This window comes from Lepidochelys olivacea, assembly GCF_965140295.1.
Source record: "Lepidochelys olivacea isolate rLepOli2 genome assembly, chromosome: 8".
NCBI classification, from domain to species: Eukaryota; Metazoa; Chordata; order Testudines; family Cheloniidae; genus Lepidochelys; species Lepidochelys olivacea.
The window spans coordinates 101,191,720-101,213,196 of record NC_140418.1 but is presented as its reverse complement, the minus strand read 5'-3'; the positions used below and the strand labels follow the sequence as shown (position 1 = coordinate 101,213,196).

The 21,477-nt window shown below is 42.5% G+C and overlaps 1 long non-coding RNA gene across 1 annotated transcript in view; it reads left to right on the top strand.

Moving 5' to 3' along the window:
• Positions 1 to 21,477, top strand: part of LOC311525321 — a 33,394-nt gene that overhangs the window by 6,796 nt on the left and 5,121 nt on the right. The window contains exons 2-3 of the long non-coding RNA XR_014712756.1: positions 6,265 to 6,307; positions 9,794 to 9,872. This is a non-coding gene — a long non-coding RNA (uncharacterized lncRNA). The remainder of the gene's footprint in view (positions 1 to 6,264; positions 6,308 to 9,793; positions 9,873 to 21,477) is intronic.

Genomic DNA, 21,477 nt, shown 5'->3' with positions numbered 1-21,477 from the left:
TCTTTGATTAGTTCTCTGGTGATAGGAACCCAACTTATCCCTGGAGTCAAGCTTAAAAATAACATGTTTCTGTACACTGTTTTTAACCTACAACTTTCTAAAATAGCTTAAATTTCTATAACAGAGATTAAAGAGAATATATTTTTATCAGTGATTACTCTGTGCATTTGATAGCATTTTGTGCCTAGTCACTTTCAATATGTCCCCTATGTAGTAAGTGAGTTTCTTCTGATGTTTGTGTGGGTCTTTCACACAGAAACAGAAAAGAGAAAAATGAGAAAACTACATGTAATGGCTTGAGCATTCAGTACTGGAAATGGCTTTTCACATATTTTTAAAAACCCAATTAGATTCAACTGGAGAGTGAGCTTTGCAGAGCTGTGTTATAAATTTTTATTTTATTTGTTGGAGCCCCAGTCAGGGACCAGGACCCCTCTGTGCTAGGAGCTGTACAAACACAGAACAAAGAGACTTATAGTTTCGTGAAATTCAGAGAAATGGGATCATTTTTGACAGTAAATATAGATTTGTGAGGGTGTGTAATGAAATCAACGAAACGCTTCTTTGCAGAGGTTGTGAATTTCACTGAGGAAATCTTTGTCTGGAAGAATTGTTTTGCATTGCAAATTGGCGTGTGTGCATAGAAACTGTCTTTTCCGGACAAAAAATGTTTTGTTTATTTGCAAACCCTGTGGAAATAAATGTTATTATTATTATGTAGGATTTTCTGACTGTGATATTTTCTTTTTTATGTCCAGTGCCAAGCTCTTTCATAAGTCAAAGTTTGAACAATCAAATTCCATATTCTTAGACATTTTGTAAATGAATACGTTTAAAAGTATGGGCTGGATGAATGGACTATAAGGTGGATAGAAAGCTGGTTAGATCGCCGGGCTCAACGGGTAGTGATCAATGGCTCCATGTCTAGTTGGCAGCTGGTATCAAGTGGAGTGCCCCAAGGGTTGGTCCGGAGGCTGGTTTTGTTCAATATCTTCATTAATGATCTGGAGGATGGTGTGGATTGCACCCTCAGCAAGTTTGCAGATGACACTAAACTGGGAGGAGAGGTAGATAGTCTGGAGGGTAGGGATAGGATACAGAGGGCCCTAGACAAATTAGAGGATTGGGCCAAAAGAAATCTGATGAGGTTCAACAAGGACAAGTGCAGAGTCCTGCACTTAGAACGGAAGAATCTCATGCACCGCTACAGATTAGGGAGTAAGTGGCTAGGGAGCAGTTCTGCAGAAAAGGACCTAGGGGTTACAGTGGACGAGAAGCTGGATATGAGTCAACAGTGAAGGCTAACGGCATTTTGGGCTGTATAAATAGAAGCATTGCCAGCAGATCAAGGGATGTGATCATTCTCCTCTATTTGGCATTGGTGAGGCCTCATCTGGAGTATTGTGTCCAGTTTTGGGCCCCACATTACAAGAAGGATGTGGAAAAATTGGAAAGAGTCCAATGGAGGGCAACAAAAATGATTAGGGGCCTGGAGCACATGACTTATGGGGAGAGGCTGAGGCAACTGGGATTATTTAGTTTGCAGAAGAGAAGAATGAGGGGGGATTTGATAGCTGCTTTCAACTACCTGAAAGGGGGTTCCAAAGAAGATGGATCTAGACTGTTCTCAGTGGTAGCAGATGACAGAACAAGGAGTAATGGTCTCAAGTTGCAGTGGGGGAGGTTTAGGTTGGATATTAGGGGGGAAAAATCACTAGGAGGATGGTGAAGCACTGGAAGGGTTACTTGGGGGGTGTATGTGTGTGGAATCTCCTTTCTTAGAGGTTTTTACGCTCAGGCTTGACAAAGCCCTGGCTGGGACAATTTAGTTGGGGTTGGTCCTGCTTTGAGCAGGGGGTTGGACTAGATGACCTCCTGAGGTCCCTTCCAACCGTGATATTCTATGATTCTATGAAAACTGGCAATAATCCTTCAATGACTTTTCAGTTGTTGGTCTTGCCAGTAAGACATTGGTCTGGGAATCAGGTCATGTGGGTTGAATTTCCAGCTCTGCCACAGAGTCCCTGGGTTACCTTGGACAAATCACTTTATCTCTCTGTGCCTCAGTAGCCCATGCATAATGATAGTCTCTTTCCTCAAGGGGTTATTGGGGAGGAATAAATTAAAGCATGTTTATGAGGTGCTGTTTTCCTGCAGCAATATGGGCCATCTAACCACCTAGACAGCATCAGACACAGGATTACGAGTCTTGTGTTCTAGTCCCAGCTCTCCCACAGAATTAATCTCTCGGTGCCTCAGTTCCCCATCTGTAAAATAAGGACAATATCACTTCTCCACCTCACTGGGATGTTGAGGGTCAATTCATGTTATGTGGAGCTCTTTGCAGACTTAGGGGAAAAGTGCATAGTTTTATAATGACTCCATTTAAACTAGAGTTTACTTTCCTCTTCAGAAACTGCTTTGCCAAATTCTTAAACTGTCCTACGGTACAAATATATTGGCATTTAATTCTCACTTCATTGTGTAAATGCTTGATTTGATCAATTGAACTGTAACATGCTATATTGTGAGTTATTTTTATTGCCTTTCCGTGCGCTCATGGAGATGACCTGTGGATGGCTTCAATATATTTTCACCCTTCTGTAAGGCACCAACCATAAAGCAAATGAAATATTATTCCTCAAGCAGTAAATCTACAGGGAACAGTAACAGATCCCTGAAAACTCAAATGGCATTTTGCCAGATAAACCAAGCACTTGAATCCACTCTATAAAAAATAAATACATATCTATTCCAGTGTTTAGGGACCTTTGAAGCGTGCACTTTTAATTAAAAGGAGGAAAACACAGATACACCCCTACCATAATGGTACATTCCATCTGAATCACATGAAAGTACCTGTTCTCTTTTCCTAAGAGCGTTTGAAAGACACAGGCCACAAAAGGGTGTCTCTGCCGTTTGCTAATATACATATGTAGAAGAGGCTGCATGGGCTAATGGAGAATAGATTATGCCCTGAACAAATGATCCAGATCTCCAGCTGGTGTAAACTGGCATAGGAGTGAAGTCCTTTGACATCATAGGAGTGATAAGGATTTATATTAGCTCAGGATCTGGCCCTATGCTGGGGAAACTGGAGACAAGTCCTCCCGCTATCTGCCCTAGAGGAATTGGAGAGCCAGCATGGTGAATAAGCCCTTTTTCCTACTGGATCCCTTTAGTGCCAAAACCCAAAGCAATCTGTTTCCCCATCTGGAAATGGGGATAATCATAGTAATCTCCTTTGAAAAATGTGTTGATGTCTACTGCTGAGCAGTGCTAGATAAGAACTAGGTATCATTATTTATGTCCAGCTCCTCCTCAATGGGTTCCTTGGCTTACAGCGGCCTTGTCTTCCCAGCAGGCAAGGATCTCGTTATCTTTTACATATCAAGACCCATCAGCTCAACGGTTGCTCTCCGGAAAGGAAGTATGTTCTACTCCCAGCAGGCTATGAGTTTATTGGTTAGTCCTAGCATGTTGACCCATCAATCCATTTGATTTTTTTTGGATGATCTTTCACTCTTCCATTTTTCTTGGCTTCTACCATTATGTCTTGGCCTCTGTACAGAGGGGTAAATGAGATGTCGATTGAGGACCCAATCCAAAGCCCATTGAAGACAATGGAAATACTTCCACTGATTTGCATCCTGCCCTCAAAAGAAGCCTGAAGATGCTGTTTCACTTGCTTTACTGCACCAGTGCAGTTCAAAGTGTTATTCCCTCTTGCTTCTCAGGCAAGCCAAATCTCCATAGGTCAGTGGCTGGAGGAAATCCAGTGCATTTCTATATGCTCTTTTCCCAGGACACTTTTTGTGCAAGTGCCTAGCTATAGCTCATCTTCTGCTGACCTAGATTAACATTTTTGGCAAGTGTCCCCATGTTCTCACCAGTCCTTGTCTGGCTAGGCACGTGCAAGTCTTCAGACATGTCTCCAGCAGGATGCTAACCGTGTTTTCAATCAACACAATTAAATTACAAGCTGTGAGAGGTTTTCAGGGTTTGCTGACAAGTCTTACCCTGAAAAGTGTTGTGAAAAGCCTGAGATCTGCCCTAGGAAGGAATGCAAGAACGTTAGAGTTTTGGGGGGCTATTCCCCAATGGTGAATCTTCACATGATGTTTAAGTAATGATGCTCCCATCCCAGCATCTCACCACGGATCTTCAGACAAGGACACATTGTCCAAAGTGAGCACACAGGACGCCTTTCATACTCTGGGTTTGTTTGTGCCAAGTGACCAGAGTGGCTGTAGTGTGTTTGAGTCATTCTAAGCTGTCACAGCTTTAGGTTATAAATACACAGAATGGACTGATATTCTAAATATGTCCAATTGGACAAACTTCACATGCTGACAAGAGCGGGATCTTGGCTTGCCTTAATGAGTTTTGTTTGGGTTTTTTTTTTCTGTTTGGTATAACTCAAAGATAATGTAAATAAACGGAACATTTTTCTAACCCCACCCATCAGTAGATGAGATTTTTGACCAGGCTAGTAGGTGAATTTGTTGCTTTGTATTTGCATTATTATTTTTTACAGTCCCATATTTAAAGGGACACTGTCAAGATAAAAATCCAGTGTGGAGTGTTTTTATTTAAACTGTGGCTATCTCTGATTAGTAATACAGAAATAGATGAAAGACAAAACTTGACCCTCGCCTACAGAAGGCACGTGACGCAGAAGGGGAATATAATGAAGGGAGTAGTTAGAGATGGGGGAATGGCTATTTATTACTCGACTAGGACTCCATTGTGCTCGTGCTGTACCAACGCAGAACAGAAAGATGCTACCTGTCCCTGAAGAGTTTATGCTACTGAGCAGGCTGCCCAAAGTCCAGTGGGGCCATGACGCGGTGCTGGATGAGTTAGCTAAGCTCACTGCATGCTGCTCAAGGGTAAGTTAAACCTAGAGTTGTTTGGATTTTTTTCACTGAAAAGTAGTTTTGATGAAAAATAACTTTTTGTCTAAACAGGTCCCCCCCCAGTAGAAAAACTTTAATTTTCAATCAAATATTATAGGGTTTTGGGTTTTTTTAACATTAAACATTTTCAGCATTTTTGTTTTTCCCAAAAACTGATTTGTAATCACTAATGGGTTTTCAAAAGCAGATTTTTTTTTTTCACCAATCTGAAAAGTTGTCTTTAGGGTTTTTTTTTAAATGAAAAGAAAATTTTATGAGAAACTTCAGCAAGAACAATCTTCTTTTCAAAATTTCCCTGTGGACAAATAATTGGTATTTTTCATCCAGCTCTAGTTCAAGCCGAGATCCTGCTTTTGTCCCGCATGGAGCATTAAAGAAGATTCTTGTGTGCTTTTATCCACCCAATGCACCTGTCCCAGCCAAGCTAGACAGTTACCCTCTTTGTCAAATGGTCATTAGTATTTGTAGACTGTATAGCCATTAAAGAATAATGGATGGATTTCCCTGAATCTCAGGGTTTGGAATCCAGAAGCACTTGTAAAAAAAAAAAAAGAAAGAAATGTGGGGATGATCCTGTATATGAGCATGGACCTTGCATTCATTTCTTTGTGCATGTGCATGTGTGTAATCAGTCCTTACGCTGTTTAATGGTGTGGGTGTGACAGTGAGAAAGAGAGTATAATATAAATTGAGGCCTGTTTTTTTTTTTTTCTTTGAAGCTATTAACACCACCCACAAGCAACAGGAAAGAGACTTCACTTTTAATTAGTACTAACACATTCAACATTCACCCTGGATTTGCCTTTAAGTGCAGCAAAGCAGCTTCAAAGCAAAAAGCTTCTTCACTTGCTAAGTAATAATGAGGTATTAATGAAGCAATTAGGGACTTGTAAACATGGCTGTCAAAGAGATATGAACTAATCACCAGCCAAAGGAAAAAGGCAGAGACTTCTGCCTTCAATGCTCTCCTCTCTCTGCAGCCCCTGGGGGCATTCTGTGCTTGTAAACTAATCTGCAAAAATGTTCTAGATTAATTCAAAACACTATCCTCCTTTTAATTCCCTGACCTCAGGCTTGTGTCTGAATGGATGCCCCGTGCGGCAGCTTTTAAATATGCACTTTTGTTAGGGCAGTAAAACCCAGCTTGAAGAGCTATTGCGCCAGTCTCTCGTTTCCATCTGTCTCCATTTGGGCCTTTTTATTAAGTGTTCCGAAATCATTCCTTCAGACGTATTTCAGTTCATTTCCTTTCCTTTCAGGCTATTAAAAAAAAATTGCATGTGATTTCATTAGACCTGACAAAACCTGCCTAATTTTATTTTCTTTAATTTAAAATTAAATACAGTGCTGCTGAAAGTGAGGCGTTAAATGCACCGGCTAGAGCCAAGGTGAGTGAGACCAAGTTGGGACCGACAGGGCTACAACAGTACTGTACTGCATATGACGAGATCCAGGCACACTGAAGACAGGCAACGTACAAGCATTTCTCAGGGGGAGATGGTTGGGTCGACTGGCTAGAATGCTGGACTGGGAATTGGAAGATCTGTGTTCTGGTCCCCAAGTTGCCACGAGCCCGCTGTGTGATTTTAGGCAAGTCACCTCTATTTCTTCTTCTTAGGCCTGACCGCCAACCCTCCCTCTTGGTCTAATTCGGTTTCCACAGACTGTGGATACACCTCCAGTATTGCCAACCCCAAAGTTAAAAAACCATGAGTTAGGGGGCCCCAAATCATTAGTTTTTAAATATATTCTGAGTTCTTGTGGTGTTCAGGGTGCACCTTGTTCACATTTTCAAGCTTCTCTCTGCCACCATAAGGGCTAGAAAGTTACCCTCCACCCCACACCACTAAAAAAAAAAAAAAAAAATAGACAAGAAAGAAAGCTGAGTCACATGACTCCAAGAGCTGGGGCTTTAGAAATACCAAATGTCATATGAGACTTGCTACTGTGAAAGTTGGCAACACTGCACAGCTCCCTCAGCTATTCCAATTTCAATCCCTGATCTTCACAACAACTCTGCTGATGCACTGAAGTTTTAATTCCACATCATGCACTCTTTTCCTGGGTCTCTCCTACATAGTTGGAACTAATCCATATTCCAACATATTCCAGATTTGGGGGTGATTCTGGGATATGGACAAAAACCCAACAGACTCAGGTGAAACCTCAACCTCCTTCCCCCTTATGATATAATTATGATTTGCACATAGGAGGTCTCCAGAGGTGAAAGGTGAATGCACTAACCAACTGTGAACTAATATGTTTAAGACTTACATGGTGTTCTTGCTTCTGCACTCACACTTGTGTAAATCAGCTGAAGTCAATGACATGCGTGTAAAGGCTGTGTAAGTCTGCAGTTCTTAATGAGGGTCCGCAGCCTCGGGGCGGGGGAACATGCAGGTTTTAGGGGGTTTGCCAAAATAAACCAGAGAGCATGCAAAAATAAAAGCCATTTCACCTTGCACTATATGGACACAGTGTACTTTTATATAGTTATTTATTTTATTTATTTTTAGGAGAGTGTGTGTTAATTTTCCTGCATGATATGCTAAAACCTATTGGCTTTAGCAGGGCCAGCATTAGGGGGTAGCTAGGTAGCAAGCAGGGTAATTTCCTGGGGCCCCACACGACAGGGGCCCTGCATGCCTCCGGCTTCTCTTCAGCCCTGGGCGGCGGGGCTTGAACATATTAACATTTGAACATAATATTCAGGTTTTTTTATTTTTGTACCTATATTATCCTTTTCTTCATATATATATTAGGGCTGTCAAGCGATTATAAAAATTAATCACGCGATTAATCGCACTGTTAAACAATAGAATACCGTTTATTTTAAATATTTTTGGATGTTTACTACATTTTCAAACATATTAATTTCAATTACAACACAGAATACAAAGTGTACAGTGCTCACTTTATATTTATTTTTTATTACAAATATTTGCATTGTAAAAAACAAAAAAATTGTATTTTTCAGTTCACCTCATACAAGTAATGTGGTGCAATCACTTTATCATGAAAGTTGAACTTACAAATGTAGAATTATGTAAAAACAAAACTGCACTCAAAAACAAAACAATGTAAAACTTTAGAGCCTACAAGTCCACTCAGTCCTACTTCTTGGTCAGCCAATCACTCAGACAGACAAGGTTGGTTACAATTTGCAGGAAATAATGCTGCCTGCTTCTTATTTATAATGTCACCTGAAAGTGAGAACAAGCATTCGCATGGCACTTTTGTAGCCGATGTTGCAAGGTATTTACATTCCAGACAGGCTAAACGTTCATATGTCCCTTCATGCTTCAACCAAATCTGCTGTGAAAGTGTTCTTAAAAGGAACATGTGCTGGGTCATCATCCAAGACTGCTCATGAAACATACGGCAGAATGCAGGTAAAACAGAGCAGGAGACATACATTTCTCCCCACAAGGAGAACAGTCACAAATTTAATTGACGCATTATTTTTTTAACGAGCATCATCAGCATGGAAGCATGTCCTCTGGAAAGGTGGCTGAAGCATGAAGGGGCATACAAATGTTTAGCATATCTGACACGTAAATACCTTGCAATGCAGGCTACAAACGTACCACGCGAACGCTTGTTCTCACTTTCAGGTGACATTGTAAATAATCAGGCAGTGGTATCTCCCATCAATGTAAACAAACTTGTTTGTCTTAGTGATTGGCAGAATAAGAGGTAGGACTGAGTGGACTTTTAGGCTCTAAAGTTTTACGTTGTTTTGTTTTTGAGTGCAGTTATGTAACCCAAAATAAATCTGCATTTGTAAGTTAAACTTTCACGATAAAGAGATCGCACTTCAGTACTTGTATGAGATGAATTGAAAAATACAATTTCTTTCGTTTATCATTTTTACAGTGCAAATATTTGTAATCAAAAATAATAATATAAAGTGAGCGCTGTGCACTTTGTATTCTGTGTTGTAATTGAAATCAATATTGAAAATGTAGAAAAACATCCAAAAATATTTAATACATTTCAATATATATGTATGTGTGTGTGTTTGTGTGTTCAACTGTAAAACTATAAATTTAATACAGCTTTTAATCTACTGAATATGCATTAAAAGCAGTTGTTGTGGCAAGGATGGGCCGTGAAATTTTTATAGCATGTTTGGGGATGGGAGGGTGGAGTGCTCAGAAAGAAATCAGTTGATAACCCCTGGTGTAAGTGACAGCAGGATCAGGCACGTGGTAGTATTCCTTACATTGAGATTTTGACTGAGCACAGTAAAAATGCTGCCAGGGTTCAACAGCACTAATTTCATTATCACTGGCAGGTCATTAATACAGTGTGAGCTGGTACTTAAGGTGGAAATGTGGATATTCACACATGCACCTGATATTTCAAAATGGCTTCCAGACTTTGGCACAGTTTCTTGTGCCTACAAACCAGGTAGTGAAATGGGTGATGGTATTTGTTCCCCCAATGACTCATGCCTGCAAAACTGGAAGTCTCTTTTTCGAAATTTGGCCCATTATTTATGCTTCCATAGCAGCATTAATTAATTCTGAATTGCAATGGATTAAGGCTCATATAGGAACCACTCATGCAATGCCTTTACATTAGGGCTGTCAAGTGATTAAAAAAAATAATCACATGATTAAAAAAATTGGAAAGGAAAGTTAAAAGGAGAAGGCCCAGCTCAGTGTAGGGTTGACCAAGAAGGGTAGCCTGGTTTCACCCAAGAGTCAGAAACAGCTTGCTGCCTGGATAAACCTGCTGGTGGATAGGCCTAGCAAGACGGACTAAAAGGGCTGGTTGCATGAAGACAACCCCTGAGGAGAAGGCTGGGTTCTGCTGAAAACTGAAAGGATGGTTCTGTTCTTGACTTCATAACATTCCTTTATTTTTAGACGTTCATGCATGCCAAGAGGTGGGACTCAAGTGTGCCTCAGCCAGAGGGCTAAAGGACCACAACAACATACTATGAAGGTATGTCTACATAACCGTATAAGCCCAGGGTTTGAACTCAGGCTCAAGCCTAACCCCCCCGTGATGGAGTGTCCTCCCCAAACTGGTTCTGATAGGGCTGAATTAGGCCAGGTGGGCCCACTCAGCCAATTGGGAGGAAGCTCACCTGTGAAGGAAGAGGAAGGACCTATATAAAGCCCAGGAGCTGAGACTAGAAAGGGGCAGCTGAGAAAGTCTGCAGTCGCTCCTTGGGAGAAGGGAAATATGTTTCAAGGCGTCAGAGACACATAGCCTACGGTTCCTCCCTGGGAGGAGGAAGCTGGGAGGTTGGCAAACCCAGACAGGTGGGCACCAGGAATGTAGGCAGGGTCTCATGGAAAAGTAACAAGGTCTAAGAGGGGATAGACTTCTAATTAGAGGTCCTTGAGTCAGAACCCGGAGTAGAGGGTGGACCTGGGTTCCCTTACCAGCTACCAAGGGAGTGGCTTCAGGGGGCAGTGAAAGGGAAGACTGCCTGAGACTGCTGGTGAGAAGGGACTTGGATATACCATCTTGACTGGGGAACACGTGTATAGTGACCTGGCCAGAGGACCGAGTCATAAAGAGGCAGCAGCAACTCATGGAATGAGAGAGGGGCTGCACACCACGAGAGCAACAGAGAGACAAGGTGCAAAGGCAGGAAGGGGTGTTGGCCTTGCAGAGTGAATCCCCAGAACGGTCAGGAGGAGGCGCCATCCTGTGGTGAGTAGAGCACCCTGTCACACACCCCTTCAGTCTAAACACAAAAATCATGCTAAACCAGAGCTCGTACCTCCCAGGACCTCACAGGGGTGGAGGGTCTGAGCCTGAGTCAAGCCAGGATCCAGGGTTCAAGCCCTATGCCTTGTAGTGTAGGTGCGGCCCCCACTGGACTCATGCTCTGGGAATCCACCAAAAGTATCGCACAATCCCACAGGCTGAGGTTTTTTGTCCTCTGGACAGTCAAGTTTGGTGAACAGTCAAGTTTTCCCATGCTGCACCACGAACAAAAGGCCAGAGCAGCCACAATTTGGAATGACACTAGAAAGTCTGGAATATGGTTGGTTGGATCTATATACTGCAGTGTGGACATTGGAGCCCTGGGTTCGGGCCCAGGTTAGAAAACTCTTAACCGAGGGTTGATAATCACTGTAGATGCTCAAGCCCTGGGTTTTCTAACCCTGTGTCTGCCTACTCAAGTTCCACTAACCCTAGCCTTCCATAGCAGTGTAAACATACCAAAGCAGCAACTGACCATCAGAGACCCTGGGATAGGGTGAGCAGTGCCCTATTGGGCTACAAGGGGGCACCCCAGAGGCAGATCCTATCACAGAGGGTTATGAGCCACTCCTGTAGGCTTGGAAGAATTAGATTGATATTGGTAATTGCTGGTAAATGCCAACTTCACTGTATCCATGAAAACCAATGAAAAACGTGTTTCCATTGTTAATAGAAATTTACAGATAGGCAAAGTAAGAAAAATGATGCTTGAGAACTTCAGAGTTTGATTTAAGAATATTTGCTTTGTATATTTTGACATGTGATGTTGACAACTTGTGTTTTAACAGTTATAATGCTTTAATTTTTCAAATCTCAGCATATAGTGTCAATCAATAATTATCATCTGACCCTCCCTGGAGCTTCCCACAACTGAGAAAAGTTAACTTTTAAAAATTTAAAAAATGTTTAAAAATAAACATCAAAATTATCCATCAAAATTATTTTAAAAAATGAATTCTGCCAAGCTACTGGATCAAGAGGAAAGTTAATGTGCTTTCACCCTCGTTTTCCACTTCCTAGTGATAATCCTACATAACTCTACAGCCTTTCCATCTTGGTCAGTATGCTGGGAATCCCTGCTGTTCTGCTCTGCCTCCTCTGTTTATGTGAAATAATATAGGATCGCCGAGCTGTTAACACCTCCTAGGAGTGCAGTACATTGAAGTTAGAAAATGTTCTGCCCCAGTCTCCTTTGCCAAAATGTATCAGAGTGAATTGTGTGCATTCAGTTCCCTTTGTTTAAAATACAAGCAGTGATTTTGTCGCTTTTACTTTGCATGTCCCCTTCTCATAGTTGTACCCCAGTGTGTTTTCCTCTTGTAGCTCCATATGAAGTAAAGAAGCTTGTGAATTTTTTTTCCTCTTGTAGGTTTCTCCTGGGAGGTGAGAACATGAGAGGGGGCGATTGAGTGACTCAGTGCATTGTTCATAGGGTGTGAAGCCATTTACTTCAAAGGCAGTCTATTTTAACTCAAGCTGGGGTCAGTGGTAACACAGTCTCTTCCCATCTGAGAACCAGTCATACACAGAGGAAACCTATCCCTAACGCAAGAAACCTGCCCAAGGGAATCGTAACTGTAGAGCGGGGACCCTATCAATAGGAAAACAAATCCGAGCCAGAAGCATGCACATAAGAACCCTAACCCTAGGGAGGGGATCCCTACCCAGAGGAACATTAACTTTAGGGGAGGGAGCTCTACCCATAGGAACCCGAACCCTAGCTCCAAGTACCTTACCTGTAGGACCCTTAACCTAGGGAGGAGAGCCATACTCATAGGAACCCTAAACCTAGCCCCAAGTACACAAGATCCCTGCACATGGGAATCCTAACCATAGCTCTGGGGAGAGAACTGGATTTGACATAACCCACAGGCATCTTGTTCACTTAACCCCCATAAGCTGGAAGTGAGGACACCACACAGTCAGAAAAATCTGGCCTTGGAGGCTTAGGCAAACAGAACAAAGACATTGGCACAATTGCTGTGTTAATAACTAAAACAAATAAAGCGAAAGGACAGATTCATGATGCGGGTGGGCGGGGGAGAGTAAATAGCTGACCTTGATTTCAGTGCCTTTGTTTGTAAGTTTCTTACAGAAGTTGCTTTGCTAATAAGTAGAAGAATAAATTATTATTTGCTCTTGCTAGATCTTTTTTTAGAAAGATTGTTAGCGTATTAGGGGCCATTATAAGTTATGTGGTTGGTCAAAAAAAGCCTATAAAAAGTTTAGTTAAAAAGTGTAGTTTGTTCTTTGAAAAGGCTTGGGAAAGAAGTCTGAGAGTATTTAATCATAGAATCATAGAATATCAGAGTTGGAAGGGACCTCAGGAGGTCATCTAGTCCAACCCCCTGCTCAAAGCAGGACCGATCCCCAATTAAATTATCCCAGCCAGGGCTTTGTCAAGCCTGACCTTAAAAACTTCTAAGGAAGGAGATTCCACCACCTCACTAGGTAACGCATTCCAGTGTTTCACCACCCTCCTAGTGAAAAAGTTATTCCTAATATCCAACCTACATCTCCCACACTGCAACTTGAGACCATTACTCCTTGTCCTGTCATCCGCTACCTCTGAGAATAGTCTAGATCCATCCTCTTTGGAACCCCCTTTCAGGTAGTTGAAAGCAGCTATCAAATCCCCCCTCATTCTTCTCTTCTGTAGACTAAACAATCCCAGTTCCCTCAGCCTCTCCTCATAAGTCATGTGTTCCAGTCCCCTAATCATTTTTGTTGCCGTCCGCTGGACTCTCTCCAATTTTTCCACATCCTTCTTGTAGTGTGGGGCCCAAAACTGGACACAGTACTCCAGATGAGGCCTCACCAATGTCGAATAGAGGGAAATTATCACATCCCTCGATCTGCTGGCAATGCCCCTACTTATACATCCCAAAATGCCATTGGCCTTCTTGGCAACAACGGCACACTGTTGACTCATATCCAGCTTCTCGTCCGCTGTAACCCTCTAGGTCCTTTTCTGCAGAACTGCTGCCTAGCCATTCGGTCACTAGTCTGTAGCAGTGCATGGGATTCTTCCTTCCTAAGTGCAGGACTCTGCGCTTGTCCTTGTTGAACCTCATCAGATTTCTTTTGGCCCAATCCTCCAATTTGTCTAGGGCCCTCTGTATCCTATCCCTACCCTCCAGCGTATCTACCTCTCCTCCAAGTTTAGTGTCGTCTGCAAACTTGCTGAGGGTGCAATCCACACCATCCTCCAGATCATTTATGAAGATATTGAACAAAACCAGCCCCAGGACCGACCCTTGGTGCACTCCGCTTGATACTGGCTGTCAACTGGACATGGAGCCATTGATCACTACCCGTTGAGCCCGACAATCTAGCCAACTTTCTACCCACCTTATAGTCCATTCATCCAGCCCATACTTCTTTAACTTGCTGACAAGAATACTGTGGGAGACAGTGTCAAAAGCTTTGCTAAAGTCAAGGAACAACACGTCCACTGCTTTCCCTTCATCCACAGAACCAGTTATCTCGTCATAGAAGGCAATTAGATTAGTCAGGCATGACTTGCCCTTGGTGAATCCATGCTGACTGTTCCTGATCACTTTCCTCTCATCTAAGTACTTCAGAATTGATTCCTTGAGGACCTGCTCCATGATTTTTCCGGGGACTGAGGTGAGGCTGACTGGCCTGTAGTTCCCAGGATCCTCCTTCTTCCCTTTTTTAAAGATGGGCACTACATTAGCCTTTTTCCAGTCGTCCGGGACTTCCCCGGATCGCCATGAGTTTTCAAAGATAATGGACAATGGCTCCACAATCACATCCGCCAACTCCTTTAGCACTCTCGGATGCAACGCATCTGGCCCCGTGGACTTGTGCACGTCCAGCTTTTCTAAATAGTCCCGAGCCACTTCTTTCTCTACAGAGGGCTGGTCACCTCCTCCCCATGCTGTGCTGCCCAGTGCAGTAGTCTGGGAGCTGACCTTGTTCATGAAGACAGAGGCAAAAAAAGTATTGAGTACATTAGCTTTTTCCACATCCTCTGTCACTAGGTTGCCTCCATCATTCAGTAAGGGGCCCACACTTTCCTTGACTTTCTTCTTGTTGCTAACATACCTGAAGAAACCCTTCTTGTTACTCTTAACATCTCTTGTTAGCTGCAACTCCAGATGTGATTTGGCCTTCCTGATTTCACTCCTGCATGCCCGAGCAATATTTTTATACTCATCCCTGGTCATTTGTCCAATCTTCCACTTCTTGTAAGCTTCTTTTTTGTGTTTAAGATCAGCAAGGATTTCATTGTTAAGCCAAGCTGGTCGCCTGCCATATTTACTATTCTTTCTACACATTGGGATGGTTTGTCCCTGTAACCTCAATAAGGATTCTTTAAAATAAAGCCAGCTCTCCTGGACTCCTTTCCCCCTCATGTTATTCTCCCAGGGTATCTTGCCTGTCAGTTCCCTGAGGGAGTCAAAGTCTGCTTTTCTGAAGTCCAGGGTCCGTATTCTGCTGCTTTCCTTTCCTCCTTGTGTCAGGATCCTGAACTTGACCATCTCAAGGTCACTGCCTCCCAGGTTCCCATCCACTTTTGCTTCCCCTACTAATTCTTCCCAGTTTGTGAGCAGCAGGTCAAGAAGAGCTCTGCCCCTAGTTGGTTCCTCCAGCACTTGCATCAGGAAATTGTCTCCTACATTTTCCAAAAACTTCCTGGATTGTCTGTGCACCGCTGTATTGCTCTCCCAGCAGATATCAGTGTGATTGAAGTCTCCCATGAGAACCAGGGTGTGCGATCTAGTAGCTTCTGCGAGTTGCCGGAAGAAAGCCTCGTCCACCTCATCCCCCTGGTCCAGTGGTCTATAGCAGACTCCCACCACGACATCATCCTTGGTGCTCACGCTTCTAAACTTAATCCAGAGACTCTCGGGTTTTTCTGCAGTTTCATACCAGAGCTCTGAGCAGTCATACTGCTCTCTTACATACAGTGCAACTCCCCCACCTTTTCTGCCCTGCCTGTCCTTCCTGAACAGCTTATATCCGTCCGTGACAGTACTCCAGTCATGTGAGTTATCCCACCAAGTCTCTGTTATTCCAGTCACATCATAATTCCTTGACTTTGCCAGGACTTCCAGTTCTCCCTGCTTGTTTCCCAGGCTTTGTGCATTTGTGTATAGGCACTTGAGATAATCCGCTGATCGCCCCTCTTTCTCAGTATGAGCCAGGAGCCCTCCCCTCTCACATGCTCCTGCTCGTGCCTCCTCCTGGTATCCCACTTCCCCACTTACCTCAGGGCTTTGGTCTCCTTCCCCCGGTGAACCTAGTTTAAAGCCCTCCTCACTAGGTTAGCCAGCCTGCTCGCAAAGATGCTCTTCTCTCTCTTCATTAGGTGGAGCTCGTCTCTGCCTAGCACTCCTCCTTCTTGGAACACCATCCCGTGGTCAAAGAATCCAAAGCCTTCTCTCCGACACTACCTGCGTAGCCATTCGTTGACTTCCACGATTCGACGGTCTCTACCCTGGCCTTTTCCTTCCACAGGGAGGATGGACGAGAATACCACATGCGCCTCAAACTCATTTATCCTTCTTCCCAGAGTCACATAATCTGCAGTGATCCGCTCAAGGTCATTCTTGGCAGTATCATTGGTGCCCACGTGGAGAAGCAGGAAGGGGTAGCGATCCGAGGGCTTGATGAGTCTCGGCAGTCTCTCCGTCACATCGCGAATCTTAGCTCCTGGCAAGCAGCAGACTTCTCTGTTTTCCTGGTCAGGGCGGCAGATAGATGACTCAGTCCCCCTGAGGAGAGAATCCCCCGACCACCACCACCCGCCTCCTTCTCTTGGGAGCGGTGGTCGTGGAACCCCCAACCCTAGGACAGTGCATCTCATGCCTTCCAACTGGCGGAGTCTCCTTCTGCTCCCTTCCCTCAGATGTATCATCTGGTCCATTCTCCGCATTGGTACCTGTGGAGAGAACATGAAAACGGTTACTTACCTGTATCTGCGTTGCTGGTACATGGACGTTCCCCTTTCTTCTTCTGGAGGTCACATGATGCCATTTCTACAAGCTAAGAGGCTGGCATCAAACTCCCTAGTGGCTCAGAGAAAGGCTGGCCACCGGAACCCTGCTGCTGAATCACACAACACCACCTCAGACTTTGCATAATTATATCTATCTGCATATATATCTATATGCATCTGATGAAGTGAGCTGTAGGTCACGAAAGCTTATGCTCAAATAAATTGGTTAGTCTCTAAGGTGCCACAAATACTCCTTTTCTTTTTATATCTATCTGGGTGCCCTAGACTATTGCTAATTTTGATGTGTGCTTTGTACTCAATAACCCAAGGATTTTGGTGTGGAAGCACTCTTGCGTGTACCAATCATTTTATCAGATGGATGTGCTGTATCCCACACTGATTTATTTCCTAACACTGCCTGGAAAACAGAGACTAGTTACCATGGCTTTGGGTTCAAATAACCTCGGGTAACAGATTTAGTGAGCCAGCCAGAAGTTTTTGGAGAGGAAGGAGATGATTGGTGCACACACACACAGTTTATTTGCAATAGAGGATGGCAGGGCAGGGTTGCAACCAGTAGTTGCAACCTGTGTCATAGTCTGCGAGTCAATTTATGGGTACATTCTGTTACTGGGACTCAGGCTGGTAGCCTGGTCAAGTAAAAACAAATATTAAAAATAAATAAACCTTAAAATGGTTTTAAATAACAGCTTGACTGATTTTGTATAAATATGGTAATAAACCCTGAAAGCCTGGAACCTTCACTGGCCCTAGGGTGTTTCTGCCGTCCTGTAAGCAAATAATAGTAAATAAAAAAAATTAATCAGTTAAAAGCAAAAATAAAAAACAAGATTAAAAAAGAGCAGTAGCCTGAAGGAAATATAAAATACCTGAAGGGCTACAGCTCTGACTCAGGCAGCACAAATAGTGGCATGCAAAAGCAAGTGTGTAACAATAACAAAGTAAATAAAAAAGCTAAAACAAAAGGTCAAAATGTTTTTTTAAAAAAGCAAACAAAACAAAAAAAAGCGAGGCGGTGGTTAAAGGCTCACTAAAAACTTCCCAGAATAAGACTGAGGCAGACCGTGAGGAATGTAAAATGCAGATCTTTGCTCTCCAAGCGGAGTTGGGAGAGAAAAGGGAAATAGTGGCTGTGATCAAAAGGGCTTGTGCTCGGGGTCGGGTGTGGGGCAGGAGGGGGAAAGCGGGGGCGAGGGGGGCTAAAGGGAGGCCCTGATTTTTATCCTCCTTATTACAACTATTAGAGGGCTTACTAAATTTAAAAGGTAAAATCCTAAAAACGAATGCTTTAAAAAAGCACCAAGAGGTGTAGGCTACATTTTCGCCCCGGTAATCGGGTGACCCCACTGATGACCTCTGTAGTGGTTAAGTATCAGAAGGTAATGGCCTCCCCTGTAAAAAGGTTTAAATTTGGCCAATGCTTTCTTTGCTATCCCTTTACATTGGGCCAGTTGTTATAAGTTTGCTTTTACCTTTTAAGGGTATCACTCCAGCCATCCGTAGTAAATCAGGGCTAATAAATTTGCTGAGCCCCAACTGAACGCTCGAAAGCACAGTTGGAAGTACAAAAGCCCACAGCTTGGCAAATACTGACTTGGGCCCAAATAAGTCTAAGTACATGCTATTTAAATATAGAATAGTGCCTCCTGCTATATTAAAAAAAGTTTGCTTTGTATTTCAAATGACAAATAATGTAAATATTAAATATAATGCATTCCTGTGTGGTGCTTTTGCTGGTATCTGAATTGTAGGTCTACTCCTCTAATCATGTAAATTCGGAACTTGAGGCTTGAAAAAAACTTCCCGTAAATAACAGTAACTATGTAAAATAAATGGCTCCACATAAACATCACTGTGACACTTCAAAAAATCTCTGAAAAAACTGTGTGTGTCATACGGTGAGCCAACAGGAAAATGAAATAAAAATACCAATTCGAATGCCTGCCACACAACAATACTGCCTCCAGCCAGCCACTTCCACCCCCAGCACAAAGCCAAAATACTAACGTAAAAGTTGTCATTAAAAACCATTCCACCAAACTAAAAAAAAACCTGCACAATAATAAAACACATAAAATATAAACAACAAAAATGCCCCAAAATAAAAAATACTATTAAAAGCCTGCTTAAAAAAACCTAAAATTGAATAAAAATGCCTTACAGTCACAAAATATATATTTAAAAATAACAAAAAATGCCATTATACTATTAACCCATTTGCAAATACATTTATAATTATATATGTAAATAAAAATTTTGTATGTTTTAAAAGCTGTAGCCTGATGCTCATAATTAATTATGTGCATAATATAACCTACAATCCATATAAAAACAAATATTTTTTGGCACAATGTAGCTATTAAAAATGTAATTTTAAATTTTAAATATCACAATTAAAATATAGCCAATTAAAATTAAAAATAAAATACAAATGGTATTCAAATATAATACCTGTATCCATTAAAATAAATGCAATTGTTCTAAAAATAATTGCTTAGCCACCCCCGTTTAAAACTTATTTACTTGCTGCTAAACAAAAAGCACACAAAATCATGGTCACTGTCCATTACTCCACCCACAAAATTAAATAATTTAAAAACTTAACAAAAATGTAAAACATAAATGATGAAAGTCTTTGTTAAATTGGTCTCCCACGGCAACAGAAATCTTAAATTTGGCCTTGCATCCAATTACAGTAATTCTAATGTTCCAGGTGGTGGTGGTGGTTTTATTCCTGGCCCTAACATGCTGGATAGTAACAAAAATCAACCTGCTACAAAGCTGCTGCTTTTACAGACCATGGACCTTTCCCCAGAACGACTATAAAGTCACTAATAAAGCAAAATCAGTGGCAAAAGTTAAGGGTGCTGGCAAAAAGATCTTTGCTTGGTCTCAATTAAGAGTCTTGAGCCTATTCTGGACTGCCTCACTAGTAACCTACTGAACTCATTATAAGTGAAGGTCTTCATATTATAAAACCCTCAAGGAGGGGAGTGTTATGAGACAACTAGATTTGACATAACCCGCAGCCATCTTGTACACTTAGGCCCCATAAGCTGGAAGTGAGGACATCACAGAGTCAGGAAAATCTGGCCTTAGGCAAACAGAACAAAAATATCTGCATAATTGCAGTGTTACTAACTAAAATGAATAAAGTGAAAGGACAGATTCATAGATTAAGGTTAGCTGTATATGTATAGAAGTGCCTGTGTCTGTAAGTCATTTGCTAAAATTGCTTTGCTAATAAATAAAATAATAAATTATTCACTGTTGCTAGACTTATTAAAATTGTTAGCCTATTAAAAGCCATTATAAATTATATGCTTAATAAAAAAACTATAACAAATTAATTTAAAATACATTTTAAAAAAGCTTTAAAAATTCAAAAAAAAATTCTACAAGCTAAAAAGCTAGTATCCACAGCGGCCTTAAAAAAAAAAAAGAGCTGGGTGAGCTAGAAAGGGGACCTTAACCCTAATCCTAGCAAGAAGAGCCCTCGCCATAGCAATCCTAAACGTATGGCGGGGACTGTTACCCAGAAGAACCCCAATCCCAACTAGATGAGACCTTCCAATAATAGCCTTAACCTTATGGTGTGGACCATTACCCATAGGGACCATAACCCTAGCCAGAAATGCCCTCCAGATAGGAACTCTAACCCTGGGGCTGGGCCAATGACTAGGGTCATTGGGTGACTATCCCACTCCCAGGGAGTTTGTGTCCAACTCAGAAAGAACTACCAACACTCCTGAGATTACCTAGTTCCCTTGTTAGAGACAAGGAGGATGAGGTCGTGTCACAGACCAAGTTGTGTTGGTGGAAGAGACAAGTTTTCAAACTGCACCAAGCTGTTCTTCAGGTCTGGCTCTTTTGTTTGATGGTCTAAATGGGGAGTCCCAGGATTGTATGGGCCCTGGTACCTGACCTACCCTTACCTCCCTAGCTGTAGGCCCCTTGGGAGTAAGCTGAGGTAAATTGGCTGAGGCTATGTAGAGAAAACTCGAATGCCCTCAGCCCATGCTGGTACCCAGAGCCAGCCTTTGGAACCCAGGGAGTCTGTAGCAGCAGATCCTGCCTATTTCGGTGAATTTAGAAATGTGAAAGATTCTCCCTCCTTTATCCTAGTAGCGTGGGCTTGGATCATGTAAAGTGATGGACTGAAAGCTTGTTACCCCTTTTTTCATTCGGGCCCCAGGTTATTTACCATCCACCTGGATTTTGGTATCTCTCAGGTGTGTTGTGACAGACTCAGATACAATGAGGGCCAGATGAATACAATGTGTTATCCGTGACTGGACATCTTGACTGTTCCAAGTTCTTGGTCCGCAATCGGGAAGATGTGTCCTTGGGAGTAGGACTTCTCGGTGCCTCCTTGTTAACAACCTGAAATGCCCTTTGGGAACTCCATTGTGCTGGGGACATCCAAGCTTCCAGTCTCAAACAGGAGAGCATGTAGACAGAGGACAAGCTTCACTGCTAACTCAGCACAGAAATCTTTATCTCCACCAAGTAACTGCTCTCTCCCATTGCCTTTATGCCACTGAGTTTATCATCCAGCAAAGCAATCCCCAGGGACAAACTCTTGGACTATAAGCAATATGCTTCTTTTGTTTTAGAGGCCTTGCTATTTGGTGTGGGCAGCTGAGTGAGCTTTATTAGCATCAGAGACACAACTGATGTGTAGCCAGCTTTCCAAGCCCCTGCTCCATTGGCATTAATGGGAATTTTGCCATGGACTTCAAGGGATGCAGGCTCAGGGTTCCTAAGGTGACTGAGACATGTTGCCCACAAAAGTTGTTTTGTGAGTACGACAGTAGTTGGAAATCGGTGGAACAGGAC